This window comes from Somniosus microcephalus, chromosome 2 (genome assembly GCF_052327205.1).
Source record: "Somniosus microcephalus isolate GS21.2 chromosome 2, FLI_Smic_1.0, whole genome shotgun sequence".
In the NCBI taxonomy this organism is placed as follows: domain Eukaryota; kingdom Metazoa; phylum Chordata; class Chondrichthyes; order Squaliformes; family Somniosidae; genus Somniosus; species Somniosus microcephalus.
The window spans coordinates 184,544,566-184,558,991 of record NC_140988.1 but is presented as its reverse complement, the minus strand read 5'-3'; positions in this window follow the sequence as shown (position 1 = coordinate 184,558,991).

The window sequence follows — 14,426 nt, the reverse complement described above, 5'->3', positions numbered from 1 at the left end:
ACTTAAGGAAGTGGCCCCAGAAATAGTAGATGCATTGTTGATCATCTTTCAACATTCGATAGAATCTGGAACAGTACCCATGGATTGGAGGGTAGCTAATGTTACCCCACTATTCAAAAAAGGTGATAGAGAGAAAACGGGGAATTACAGACCGGTAAGCCTGACATCGGTAGTGGGGAATATGCTAGAGTCCATTATAAAAGATGTAATAGCAGAGCACTTGGTAAACAGTGACAGGATCGGACAAAGTCAACATGGATTTACAAAAGGTAAATCGTGCTTGACTAATCTACTGGAATTTTTTGAGGATGTAATTAGTAAAATAGGTAAGGGAGAACCAGTGGATGTGGTGTATTTGGACTTTCAAAAGGCTTTCGATAAGGTCCCGCATAAGAGACTAGCGTGTAAAGTTAAGGCACATGGGATTGGGGGCAAGGTATTGACTTGGATAGAGAACTGGTTGGCAGACAGAAAGCAAAGAGTTGGAATAAACGGGTCTTTTTCTGAATGGCAGGCAGTGACTAGTGGGGTACCGCAGGGATCGGTCCTTGGACCCCAGCTATTCACAATATTAATGATCTAGACAAGGGAACTAGATGTAATATCTCCAAATTTGCAGACGACACAAAGCTGGGTGGGCGTGTGTGCTCTGAGGAGGATGCCGAGAAACTACAGGATGATTTGGACAGGTTGGGTGATTGGGCAGATGTATGGCAGATGCAATATAACATGGATAAATGTGAGGTTATCCACTTTGGTGGCAAAAACAGGAAGGCAGATTATTATCTGAATGGCAATAGATTGGGAGAAGGGGAAGTGCAACGAGACCTGGGTGTCCTTGTGCACCAGTCGCTGAAGGTAAGCATGCAGGTGCAGCAGGCGGCTAAGAAGGCAAATGGTATGTTGGCCTTCGTAGCGAGAGGGTTTGAGTACAGGAACAAGGATGTCTTGCTGCAGTTGTACAGGGCCTTGGTGAGACCACATCTTGAGTATTGTGTGCAGTTTTGGTCGCCTTATCTGAGGAAGGATGTTCTTGCCATGGAAGGAGTTCAGCGAAGATTCACCAGGCTGATACCTGGGATGGCAGGAATGATGTATGAGGAGAGATTGGGATGATTGGGCTTGTACTCGCTGGAGTTTAGAAGAATGAGAGGGGATCTCATTGAAACATAAAATTCTGACAGGACTGGACAGACTAGATGCAGGAAGGATGTTCCCGATGGTCGGGGAGTCCAGAACCAGGGGTCACAGTCTAAGGATAAGGGTTAGGCCATTTAGGACAGAAATGAGGAGGAATTTCTTCACCCAGAGAGTGGTGAACCTGTGGAATTCTCTACCACAGAAGGCAGTAGAGGCCAATACATTAAATATATTCAAGAAGGAGTTGGATATATTTCTTAAGGCTAAAGAGATCAAGGGGTATGGGGAGAAAGCAGGGACCGGGTACTGAACTTGGATGATCAGCCATGATCTCATTGAATGGTGGAGCAGGCTCGAGGGGCCGAATGGCCTACTCCTGCTCCTATCTTCTATGTTTCTATGTTTCTATCCACCCTGGATCGGGAGACCCGACATCCTCCTTGTCGATTTCACAGACTGGCTGTTGGATCCTCCGAACCAACAGTCATCTGAAATCTACAAATTTGAAAGGTTTGATGAGTCCTAAACACAAGGGCTCATCAAACTACACAGAATGTCAATGTTTCACAGCTTCACAGAGCTGTCAAATGCTGACATTTCTTCTTTCAAGAAGTCTTGACAGATAGCACATCAGACATTGACATGCTCTGTCAGTGACTTCCCCCTAATTGGCCTGCTCAGCCCGCAGGGCGGGTTGAACAAGGTCAATCAGGGGGAAATCCCGCTGGTTGGCCAGAAGATGATGGAGGAGGGACATAGACCCGACAAGTAGCAGTCCCGGCTCCAACTCGTCTCCATTGAGAAAATCCAGCCCACTTAGTAAGGTTGAATGTTTTACATTTTTAATTACAGAATTAATTCTGCTGGCAAACAAAGCAATGTTATAGTTTTGGCCTTCAAATGACAAAATGCTTTCACAGCAAAAGCAGGATTTGTGGGGAATAAAGTTATACTGTTAATGTTGTTGCCACTGAAAAGTACTCTGTCTATGACTGGAATTTTGCTTTTTAAATAAAGATTAACCCAGTTCCTTTTAAACCTGAGTTCACGCCACAAAACTCACCACTGTTCATTATCTTCACAGTTTTACTTGGGTCACACCATAGCGATAGCTGATGCGGAAAATTTATGCTAGTTCAGAAAAGGGCCTTTTGTGAGGTTGGAGCAGCTTTATTTTGTAATGCTTAACTGAGGTAGAAAAAGGTTTTTTTTTTTAAATGTTACATGACCAATAATGACACATTTCATCATACTGAGTCCTAAAGCCTTTTTTTAAATGCTAATTTCCATTTGTGAATAAAATATCATCCACTTTAGACAGGCTGAACAACAGCTGATTAAGCATCAAGGGGGAAAAATTAGGTTGGTTAGCGCCTCCTGTTAACGCCTTCGGGTTGGGTGCTAGGAACTTAGTGCCCGAGCACGGCGATTTTAGCACCACTCGCGAAATTGACCAGTCATTTTGCAGCGGCGCTAAACACTACCGCCACGATCTCCTGCACCCGCAGATCATGACGTCAGTCGAGCGTGTAGCGCCTGCCGATATGAACGACAGGTAGAGAGGAACGTTTTCAAGTCGGGAAGGGGCTGGGAGAGTGCTATTTAAAGGCGGGCGCTTCCTGCCTTTTCTTGTCGGCAACATTTTTGGTACACACAGGTTGAGAGGGAGAGAGACATCTGGAGAGATTTAACGTTGTCCTAAGGAGTTTTGGCCCTCAGCACCACTTTTGAGGTTCCTAAGCGCTGAGCTCTTTCCCTGGGCCTACCCATTAGTGCTTCCAACAAATTGCTTTAGAGGTCTCTCCGGCCGAGATTCAAGGCTGCAATGAGTAGGGTGTGACTGGCCAGCAAGCTGGCCCCTCCCCTTTAAGAATTGGACGGCGCCAGTGTTTCTGGCTTCCATGTTAACTGACATCACCTGAGCTTCAGTAGCGTTCTGAGGTAGCACCTTGCTCCCCAACGTTTGCGCCTTAAGAGAGGTGTGTAGCACCTGATTTAGTGCTCAAATCACCTCGATAGAGGGACGATAGAGGCGAATTTTGCAGTCGGAGGCGATAATTAGCACTGGGTGCTAAACTTTGCGCCCGGACGATATTAGCGTCCCAAAATGGGCGATACCCAATTTCCACCCACCCCCCCCCACCCCGCCAAAATCTTTTATGGCTGTGGAAGAGCAGATTCTGGCCATAATTATGGTAACTATGGTTGACTGACTTCAGGAGCCTAGATTTGAAAGTAGCTTACTTTGTGTCACTGAGAAGCTGGACCACCTTTGTTGTTTGAAGGTTGTGTCATTTATGTTCCACAGGGGAGAGGAAACAATTCTCCCTCCCCACCCCCCACCACCCCCCCTTGATTGCGTAGTGCCAGTGGATGGTAATCGCCCCCTTTGGCATAGATCCATAGTTCTGTGTTGTCTAGATTCTCATTCACCTCTTCCTGCTGTAAGACCCTCCTGCAGCCCATCTCTGAACCAGGAACCATATTTTGGAGGAGGAAGGAAATGCACGTTCAACTGAATGTGAAACAATTTATTACAAAGTTGCAGCTGGACGCCTAAAAGAGCTAAGATCATTTATGCCAGCTGATACAGCAGTGTTATTGTCTGACATATGGTTGTGTCAACTTTTAATGAATCAGCTGTAAAGCAACTGTGTTAATAAATTGTTACGCATGCAGTTTTACAATGCTGCAAATTATACAGGGATTATTAGAACTGGATTCTCAGTTTAACGATTAGTTTGACATTTGGAGAAATATTCTTATTTTAGTATGCATCTTTATGAGCTCCATTTACATGTGACTGAAGTAGGAGGTTTAATTTTTTGTTTATTCCTTTGCGGATTTTCTAAATAGTATCAGGTTAACATAACAGTAAATGTGAGACTTTTTGCGACAAAATGGCAATATTGACTCATTGACTGTTCAAAATGGGCACACACTCTAAAATGGTGGCATAATATCATGGTTGAGTTGGATTCAATTGCAACATAGAATCATAAAATCTTACATCATAGCAGGAGGCCATTCGGCCCATCATGCCTGTGCTGGCTCTTTGAACATGGACAGGTTCCTCGATATTTGAGATAATGGTTGCTGATAGAATAGAAAGACTTAGAGAAATTGGCTTAATATATTCTCCAGCCATAAATTTGAGGACCTTAAAAGGCCAAAATTTTCTGAATTTCATTACTATTAAGCAACAGTGCTCACTATCTCGAATTATGGCAACTCAGCAGTTTTTGTTCAGTCTGGATTTCTATTCTCTTTAATGGAGCATGTCACTGCAATGATTCTTTTAAAATCTATATTGGTCATTTGCTGTTCCAAAAGCCAAGCATGTGCCTTTGTGGTTTAAAAGCAGTCTAATCTCTAATGAGAATCAAAGAAATGCACAGTCTTTGAAAATACTGGAACATGAAACATCTGTGCATGTTCAAGGGGTGTCTGTTAGCAAAGAAAAAACTTTGGTGTGATTGTTGACAATTCCAGTTTCCAATCAGCGTGAAGCTGTTATTGACAAAACTAATCGATTACTAAACTGCATCTCAATGCCATTTGATTACAAATTGAAGCAATCTATTCTACCCTTGCACTAGGGCAATATTCAGAATAATGTGTGCATTTTGGGCACTTCACCTCCAGTAAGACATTGATGCATTGGGGAAGATTCAGTGCAGGACAACAAGGGTCATTGTGGGGATTAGTCCTTTAAGTTATGCGACAGACTCAGAGCTGAACTTGTTTTCAGTTGAGAGAACTTGAATCAAGTCTCTCAAATGCTGAGAGGTGGCGATATTGTAGATCTAACAACAACTTGTATTAATATAGAGTCCATAACATAGAAAAACGTCACAAGGCACTTTACAGAAGTATAATTATACAAAAATTGACACCAAGCCAATTCGGTGAGGGGTGACTAAAGCTTGGTAAAAGGTGGTTTTTAAAGAGGAGAGAAAGATGGGAGGTGAGGGATTGAGGGAGGGAGTTCCTGAGCATGGGACTTAGATGGCTGGCAAATGCAGCGAAGGGAGTGGGGGATGCACAAGAGGGCACAGTTGGAGAAACGCAGAGTTCTCGGAGGGTTGTAGGGCTGGAGAAGGGAGATAGTGAGGGGTAAGGCTATGAAGAGATTTAAACTCGAAGATGAGAGTTTTCACCCCGCAATTTAGTAGACATGTAGAAGAAACACCCAGCAAAAGCAGTTTAGGCTATTTCCATGAATGCCTTCAGTAAAGAACTGGATGACTGGTTGGGAATGGGATTAAGGGTTACATGGATAAGAATAGCCTCAGATGATCAAATATTCTACAGGATCCAAATGATTTGTGTGTTGCTGGAGCTAGGGAGGGTGTTATCTCTGGAGGGCAGGCAGCCAGATGGAATAGTAAGGATGCGGGGTGGCTAAATATTTTAGCGTTAGCTTGAGTAAAATTGGGAATCGGGGTTTTTGATGTAGAATTTTCCCTTGGGTAAACTAATGGGTGAGGTCATGATGTGGTAAGAACAAACTTGCATTTAGATAGTGACTATCACATCCACAGGACGTCGCAAAATGTTTCACAGTCAGGAGGTGGGACATTCGCCACAGAATACCTAGCCTCTGACATGCTCTTGTTGCCACAGTATTTATGTGGCTGGTCCAGTTAAGTTTCTGGTCAATGGTGACCCCCAGGATGTTGATGGTGGGGGATTCGGCGATGGTAATGCCATTGAATGTCAAGGGGCGGTGGTTAGACTCTCACTTGTTGGAGATAGTCATTGCCTGGCACTTCTGTTGCGCCGAATGTTACATGCCACTTATCAGCCCAAGCTTGAACGTCGTCCAGGTCTTGCTGCATGCGGGCATGGACTGCTTCATTATCTGAGGAGTTGTGAATGGCACTGAACACTATGCAGTCATCAGTGACAATCCCCACTTCTGACCTTATGTTGGAGGGAAGGTCATTGATGAAGCAGCTGAAGATGGTGGGGCCGAGGACACTGCCCTGAGGAACTCCTGCAGCGATGTCCTGGGGCTGTGATGATTGACCTTCAACCACCACAACCATCTTCCTTTGTGCTAGGTATGACTCCAGCCAGTGGAGAGTTTCCCCCACCCCCCCATTCCGATTGACTTCAGTTTCACTAGGGCTCCCTGATGCCACACTTGGTCAAATGCTGCCTTGATGTCAAGAGCAGTCACTCTCACCTCACCTCTGGAATTCAGCTCCTTTGTCCATGTTTGGACCAAGGCTGTAATGAGGTTGGGAGCTGAGTGGTCTTGGCGGAACCCAAACTGGGCATCAGTGAGCAGGTTTTTGGTGAGTAAATGCTGCTTGATAGCACTGTCGGTGACACCTTCCATCACTTTGCTGATGATTGAGAGTAGACTGATGGGGCGGTAATTGGCTGGATAGGATTTGTCCTGCTTTTTGTGGACAGGACATACCTGGGCAGTTTTCCACATTGCCGGATAGATGCCAGTGTTGTAGCTGTACTGGAACAGCTTGGCTAGAGGCGCGGCTAATTCTGGAGCACAAGTCTTCAGCACGATAGCCAGGATGTTGTCGGTGCCCATAGCCTTTGCTTTATCCAGTGTGCTCAGCCATTTCTTGATATCACGTGGAGTGAATTCAATTGGCTGAAGACTGGCTTCTGTGATGGTGGGGACCTCAGGAGTAGGCCGATATGGATCATCCACACGGCACTTCTGGCTAAAGATGGTTGCAAATGCTTCAGCTTTGCCTTTTGCACTCACGTGCTGGGCTCCACCATCATTGAGGATAGGGATATTCATGGAGCCTCCTCCTCCCGTTAGTTGTTTAATAATCCACCACCATTCATGACTGGATGTGGCAGGACTGAAGAGCTTTGACCTGATCCGTTGATTATGGGATTGCTTAGCCCTGTCTATAGCATGCTGCTTCTGCTTTTTAGCATGCACGTAGTCCTGTGTTGCAGCTTCCCCAGGTTGGCACCTCATTTTTAGATACGCCTGGTGCTGCTCCTGGCATACTCTTCTCCATTCCTTATTGAACCAGGGTTGGTCCCCTGGTTTAATGGTAATGGTAGAGTGAGGGATATGCCGGGCCATGAGGTTACAGATTGTGGTGGAATACAATTCTGCTGCTGCTGATGGCCCACAGTGCCTCATGGATGCCCAGTTTTGAGCTGCTAGATCTGTTCTGAATCTATCCCATTTAGCATAGTCATTGTGCCACACAACACGATGGAGGGTGTCCTCAGTGTGAAGACAGGACTTCATCTCCACAAGGACTGTGCGGTGATCACTGCTACCAATACTGTCATGGACAGATGCATCTGCGACAGGTAGATTGGTGAGGACGAGACCAAGTAGGTTTTTCCCTCCTTTTGGTTCCCTCAGCACCTGTTGCAGACCCAGACTGGCAGCTATGTCCTTTAGGACTCGACCAGCTCGGTCAGTAGTGGTGCTACTGAGCCACTCTTGGTGATGGACATTGAAGTCCCCCACCCAGAGTACATTCTGTGCCCTTGCTACTCTCAGTGCTTCTTCCAAGTGGTGTTCAACATGGAGGAAACATAGAAACATAGAAGGTAGGAGCAGGAGTAGGCCATTCGGCCCCTCGAGCCTGCTCTGCCATTCAATGCGATCATGGCTGTTTATCCAAATTCAGTACCCGGTCCCTGATTCATCAGCTGAGGGAGGGCGGTAGGTGGTAATCAGCAGGAGGTTTCCTTGCCCATGCTTGACCTGAAGCCATGAGACATCATGGGGTCCGGGGTCAATGTTGAAGACTCCCAGGCCACTCCTTCCCAACTGTATACCATTTGCCACCACCCCTGGTGGGTCTGTCCTGCCGGTGGGACAGGTCATACCCAGGGATGGTGATGGAGGAGTTTGGGACATTTGCTGAAAGATATGATTCTGTGAGTATGACTATGTCAGGCTGTTGCTTGACTAGACTGTGGGACAGCTCTCCCAATTTTGGCACAAGTCCCCAGATGTTGGTGAGGAGGACTTTGCAGGGTTGACTGGGCTGGGTGTGCTGTTGCCGTGTCCGTAGCCGGTGCCGAGGTCGATGCCTCAGCTTCGCTTGTTCCCTCGCCATCCCTCTCCTTGGCTATTGTCTGAGGCTGAACCAGACTGTTTGCAACCTTGGCAACCTATTTGACCCTGAGATGAGCTTCCGATCCCATATCTGCTCCATCACCAAGACCGTCTACTTCCAACTCAGTAACATCACCCGTCTTAACCCCTCCCTCAGATCATCTGCTGCTGAAACCCTCATCCATGTCTTTTTTACCTCTAGACTCAACTATTCCAATTCTCTCCTGGCCGGCTTCTCAACTTCCACCCTCCATAAATTTGAGCTTATATGCTGCCCATATCCTAACTCGCACCAAGTCCCGTTCACCCATCACCCCTGTGCTCGGTGACCTACATTGGCTCCTGGTCCGGCAACGCCTTGATTTTAAAATACTCATCCTTGTTTTCAAATACTTCCATGGTCTTGCTCCTCCCCATCTCTGTAACTTCCTACAGCCCTATAACACTCAGATCTCTAAGATAATCCAACTCTGGTCGCTTTTGCATCCACAATTTTAATTGCTCCACCATTGGCAGCCATGCTCTCAGCTGCCTAGGCTCTAACCTCTCCGCCTCTCTACCTCTCTCTTCTCTTTTAAGATGCTCCTTAAAACCTATCTCTTTGTCCAAGCTATTGGTCATCTGTCCTAATATCTCCTTATATAGCTCAGTGTCAAATTTTGTTTGATAACACTCCTGTGAAGTGCTTTGGGTCGTTTTACTACATTAAAGGGGCTATATAAATACAAGTTGTTGTTGTGAGAAACTATTATTTTATAACCTTTCAGTATCAGTCCTGCTGTATCAAATTTGAAAGCTAGAATTACATTTAAACCCTCCGTATGGACTGCCCTAATAGCTCAGTGAGCAAATGCACTGTGTGATTGTGAACTGAGTCATACAGATCAGGAAAATACCAGTCTGATCCCTTAAGCTGAGTTGGATGATCTCAAGCAGGGTGGCAGTCGGAATGCTCACTAATTTATATGTAAAGCATTGTTTTCTCCACCCCCATTTTCATACTTGTTAAACTGTCCTCATGAGGTAAAAAAATTACATTTCATTTGTCAGTATCTAGCTGGTATCCTATTTTGGCAGTGTTCTGGCTTAGCATGTTTGAACATTGATGCAAATACCCACTCTGAAATACAACTCTCAGCTGCATTACTATGGGGATACCATAAGCAGAGTCCACGTGCTTCTGCACAGAGAAGAACAGACAATTGATGGAGGAGTTGTCCCTATGCTGAGTTATTCATCTTGGCCAGCAGAGCAGCATATGCAAGGTAGATCATTTGCCCAATTTCTGAGCCTGGATGGAAAGAGGAGGTCCAAGCAAGAGAATGTACAAAATTGATGGGCAGGAAAAGACCAGCTGGTCCATCAAGCCTGCCCCACACCATGATGGCTGGGGCATCATGACTGAACACTTCCTGTTGCCCCCTCCCCCCTCCATGTGATCTCCTAACATTCTATTATTGAAAACAATAATGTGGTGTATGTATATAATTTCTTAAATAAGTGAGCTTTTCTAGCATAGTAAACTTTAAATGAATGGACTCCTATTACTGGATAGTCATCATAAATATATTTTTAAATATTAGATATCTGTTATGCATTTCACACGTGCAATATACAGCTAAAATAATGTTGGAGCTCTTTTTCATGATGAGTCTGATCTCGTAAAATAAGAAAGCGACAGTGCTAACAAATGTTCTCTATTACTTAATGGATAATTGGATTTAATTATCAATCATTGGACCCATTAGTTTATAAATTAAATGCTGTGGCATTTTGAAATGTTAAGATGTTATTATTTATCTGATTTAGTCTACCATGTAGCTTGAATTCTTTGAGAAAAGGTTTATAGTTTGAATAATTAAGATCTGTAGTCTTATTTATATTAAGATTTCCTCAATAAGTCTAAAGTATGTTTATCCCTTATTTGTCATTCACATTCCACCAGTACAAAATGATTTGTACAGTTTCATTCCAAATGTTATCCAAACTAATAAGAAATCTGTTCAAGAATGTAATTTGAATGTAAAGTAATTCATATTGTGAAAAGATGGGATTCTTTGATACGAGAATTCATGTCTTTTGCTCACTGGTGGAATATTACATTATTCCTTGGATAGATAAAGAAATAATTTGTATTTATTTAGCCCCTTATCATGTTATCAGATTATCCCAAAGTACTTCACATCCAATGAATTATTTAGCCAAACAGAGCAGCAATTTGCATACAGCAAGGTTCCACAAACAGCAAATGAGTTGAATGACCAGACAGTTTATTTTTGTTGGTGTTGGTTGAGGCAGAAATGTTGGCCTAAACACTGGGAGAACTCACTGCTCTGTTTGGAATAGTGCCATATTATTTGTTAAGTCTGGAGACAATGCACTGATGTATGCTGTTGTTATAGCAATTTTCCCTTCATTGTGTATCATTACACTGAAGAGAATGCTTCTTAAATTGAAACTTTACTGTTAGGGTATGCTTTTTTGACTGTAATTCAAAACCTAGCCCATAATCATATTGATCACTTCTGAATATGTCATGGAATTAATGCAAGTAGTTAATTCCTTTTAACAGGGGGTGTATGAACAGGGTTGAAGTTTGGAAGGACAGGTATAGATTCAGATGATTCAATATATTAGAGAACACTATAGGTTCAGTCCTGTTGGGACCAAGGGAAGCTCATCTCAAGAACAATCAGAGCTGATTAATGTCCTGCATTTTCACTCAAGTGCCGTGAGCTTATTCACCTCCCCTTTAAGTGACTACACAAGTTAAATAAGTTGGACACAAACCACAATTCTGCAAATTGTTCATGGCCTGTTGAAAGAAGCAGACCTAGTAGACTGAATGATGCAACTCGCCCAAATGAGGTAGGTGATTTCAGTGATGGATAACCTCAAGAATCAAAATGGTGACTCAGTGGGAACTGAATACTAAACTGCTTGAGCTATTGGGCTGCCCACATAAGAACATAAGAACATAAGAAATAGGAGCAGGAGTAGGCCATACGGCCCCTTGGGCCTGCTCCGCCATTCAATAGGATCATGGCTGATCTGAACCTAGACTCACGTCCACTTCCCTGCCCTCTCCCCGTAACCCCTAATTCCCTTATCTGCTAGGAAAATGTCTATCTCCATTTTAAATGTATTTAATGTTGCCTCCTGTTTGCTGCTGTAAAATTTCCACAGCTCTCTGGGGTAGCAAATTCCATAGATTTACTACCCTCTGAGTGAAGAAGTTTCTCCTCATCTCAGTTTTGAAAGGGCAGCCCCTTATTCTAAGATTATGCCCCCTAGTTCTAATCTCACCCATCAGTGGAAACATCCTCACTGCATCCACCCAATCAAGCCCCCTCACAATCTTATATGTTTCAATAAGATCGCCTCTCATTCTTCTGAACTCCAATGAGTAGAGTCCCAACCTACTCAACCTTTCCTCATACGTCAACCCCCTCATCTCCGGAATCAACCAAGTGAACCTTCTCTGAACCGCCTCGAGAGCAAGTATATCTTTTCTTAAATATGGAAACCAAAACTGCACGCAGTATTCCAGGTGTGGCCTCACCAATACCCTGTATAACTGCAGCAAGACTTCCCTGTTTTTATACTCCATCCCCCTTGCAATAAAAGCCGAGATTCCATTGGCCTTCCTGATCACCTGCTGCACCTGCATACTAACTTTTTGTGTTTCATGCACCAGGACCCCCAGATCCCTTTGTACTGTAGCACTTTGCAGTTTCTCTCCATTTAGATAATAACTTGCTCTTTGATTTTTTCTGCCAAAGTGCATAAGCTCACACTTTCCAACATTATATTGCATCTGCCAAATCTCTGCCCACTCACTTAGCCTGTCTATGTCCTTTTGCAGGTTTTTTATGTCCTCCTCACTCACTGCTTTCCCTCCCATCTTTGTATCGTCGGCAAACTTGGATATGTTGCACTCGGTCCCTTCCTCCAAATCGTTAATATAGATTGTAAAGAGTTGGGGTCCCAGCACTGACCCCTGCGGAACACCACTAGTTACTGATTGCCAGCCCGAGAATGAACCATTTATCCCAACTCTTTGTTTTCTGTTAGATAGCCAATCTTCCACCCATTGCCAGTATATTACCCCCAATCCCGTGATTTTGCTCATACTTAGCATTTCAGAATCCCCTTTCTAATCTTGTTTAAACTGTAATAAAGTCCATTACAGTCACAAACCTTAAACTGAATAAAATGGAAGCATTTTACAATTGATGTGACCGTTTTTAAGAACTGTTTATTTAGTTGATTAATGTTCTTGTTCATTCTTAGCCATTAAATTTGGAGACAATGCATTGATGCATGTTGCTATATCAGCACTAGCAATAAATACATTACAGTGCATTTTATTCAATCAATAATCAGTGTACAATACAAATTTCCTATTAGCATTTAGTTATTTTCAGCAATGTTCCTTTCACTGTACATCATTAAATTGAAGCCAAATGCCTCTTAAACTGAAATGTTATTATTTTTTGTTACACCTTTCTTTGACTCTATCCCATAGATATAATTGGTTCATTCTTTGGATGTCATAATATTATTATGGACAAAAAATGGTTTGAAAATACTACCAGTTGCAATATGAATTCCTACGTAATGCAGAGTGCTTGAAATAAGGTAATATTGTCCACAATTGCATCAATATAGCAGAATATGTTATTGTAGCTGTAAGCTGTTTTCCCATCAAGATAGCTGATGTGCATTTTCTACCATTAACAATATATGGATATTAGCAAAAACTATTCAAAATGGTAAATGACTGTTCAGATCTGCTAAAAATCAGGCGGCAGAAACAGATCTTGAACGCAAAGTCATTTTGGCAAATAAACTGCAATAGATTAGTGCCTTGATGATCTAACCTGCTTTAATGCCTTTCCACTAGAAGAATCCAGTAACACAGGCAGAAACAATGTTATTGTAATTGTGAAAGCAAATCCATTGAAGTGGGATGCTATATCAATTATACAGTACTCACAGGCATCAGGTTCCTGTAGACAACAGCCATTACTCCTGTTTAAGGCAGAAAACACAGTAATGTCTTTCGAAGCTGATAAATCCCAAGTAGCCTTTGATCAGGAGCTTTAAAATAAACTGGACTCCCCAAAAGCAATGTTTCTGACCAACCTAATCAAAATTGTAACTAGGAAAAGAACGACGTAACATTTTGTACCTTCAATGATTACTTCTGTCAATTAAAGCTTGATAATCCCAATCATGGGTCCCAGATAATCACAGAAACCACCAATCATGAAACTGAAGGAAACAGGAAGAGACTGCTGAATCTGAATTAAGATCTGAGTAGCCCTACAGCGGAGGCTTCCATCCTATCATTCTGCCTGGATTTGAATCCATGTTCTGGAACTGAAAGGAGAGTGACTGATAACAGCAACCAGCTGTTCCTTCCTCCATCAAACATTGTACTGCAGGTATTGTCTGTTACTATTATTTTGTGGAACAGCTTAAAATATGAACGGAGAGGAGACTAACCCAGTTACTGGGAGTTGAATGTAATATCCTCGTCCTAATAGTGCAAACTGTTCTCTTTAGCCCTAATAGTGCAAACCGTTCTCTTTGGCCCTAATAGTGCAAACCGTTCTCTTTGGCCCTAATATTTTGGTCATGCAGCTTGAAAAAAGTTACAATACATAAAGTATGAGGAGCAACTTTTTGTGATCCTACCTTTCAAGCATGCAACAGCATTCCATTTTAACATAAGAAATAGGAGCAGGAGTAGGCCATTTGGCCCTTTGAGCCTGCTCCACCATTCAGTAAGATCATGGTTGATCTTCTACCTCATCTCCACTTTCCTGCACTATCCCCATATTCCTTGATTCCTTTAATATTTAAAAATCTATTGATCTCTGTCTTGAATATACTCAACGACTGAGCCTCCACAGCCCTCTGGGATAGAGAATTCCAAAGATTTACCACCCTCTGAGTGAAGAAATTTCACCTCATCTCAGTCCTAAATGGCCAACCTCATATTCTGAGAATGTGACCCCTGGTTCTAGACTCCCCAGCCAGGGGAAACATCCTCCCTGCATCGACCCTGTCAAGCCCTGTAAGAATTTTGTATGTTTCAATGAGATCACCTCTCATTCTTCTAAACGCTAGAGAATATAGGCCTAGTCTACTCAATCTCCCCTCATAGGATAATACCCCCATCCCAGGAACCAGTCTGGTGAACCTT